This window comes from Galeopterus variegatus, unplaced genomic scaffold (assembly GCF_000696425.1).
Source record: "Galeopterus variegatus unplaced genomic scaffold, G_variegatus-3.0.2 Scaffold257, whole genome shotgun sequence".
Lineage (NCBI taxonomy): Eukaryota > Metazoa > Chordata > Mammalia > Dermoptera > Cynocephalidae > Galeopterus > Galeopterus variegatus.
Window position 1 is genome coordinate 871,427 of NW_007726368.1, and position 1,080 is coordinate 872,506.

Genomic DNA, 1,080 nt, shown 5'->3' on the forward strand with positions numbered 1-1,080 from the left:
TCCTTAATAAATAGGGGGAAGAGCTGCAAAGATGACATGTGGACCAGATGGGAGACAGTCCGGACAACCACACAACACATTTTGTGGTGCCATGACAAAGAGGAAAAGAAGAGAAAGGGAAAAAAATACGAAATGATTATATTAATGAAACAAATCACAGCAGGAGGCTTCTTCCTTGAAATCCACATGTTTCTCTTGGCTTCCATGAAACCCCACATTCCATCCAGGAAACTCCCCTGAATTTTCCTCTTCTGCCTTCCCTTCAATGTGGGCCTTCCACAAGGTTCTCCATTGGGCAGCAATTTTATTTACATTCATAGCTTAAATTATATCTTTTTTGATGCTTTTCTGAACTACATCCTTGTCCCCATCCTCTCCTAAATTTGCTTTTCTTTAATATCAGTAGCACGGCCATTGTCCCTCTGCAAACCTGTTCCCCCCAGCCCCCAGCATGCTTGACCAACTGATTACGGTCACTTTGCACACAAAAGCTTCATGTCCACACCTGAGGCCGTTGTCACAGTTCAGAAACTCATCCACCATTCACCATCTCCCACCCAGGCAATGGCCTCCCATCTCATGTGCCCCCTGCTTCCAATCTCTATCGTTTTCCAGCTCTCTGTGGGAAATGTTTTCTTTCTAAACCTGATGCTTGTCCCCTTGCTTGAAAAGTTCTAACAGCTCTCCAACAGATCCTTACAGGATCAAGTCCAAAACTTTTCAACACAGCTTTGCAAGATCTGAGATCAACACATTCACCACTTTATGCTCTCTAGTCAGGCTAAACCATCTCCCTTCACTGCCACTCCACTCCCCCAAAAGTTGTTTCCTGCTTCCCAGACCTTGTTTAGTAGCTTTCTGCTGTCTGAAATGCTCATCTTTTAACACCCAGTTCAAATACCACCTTCTTCAGGGATCTTCCTGAATCGTTGAGTAAGAATTCATTGTACCCTCCTCTACAAACCAATGATCCGTAACTGTACCCTTACTATGAAAATTGCATTTATAATACTCTGGCTTTATTTCAGATAGCTCTGCGCACAGCAGTGCCCTTGCTCTCAGGAAGTTTACAATCGAGCT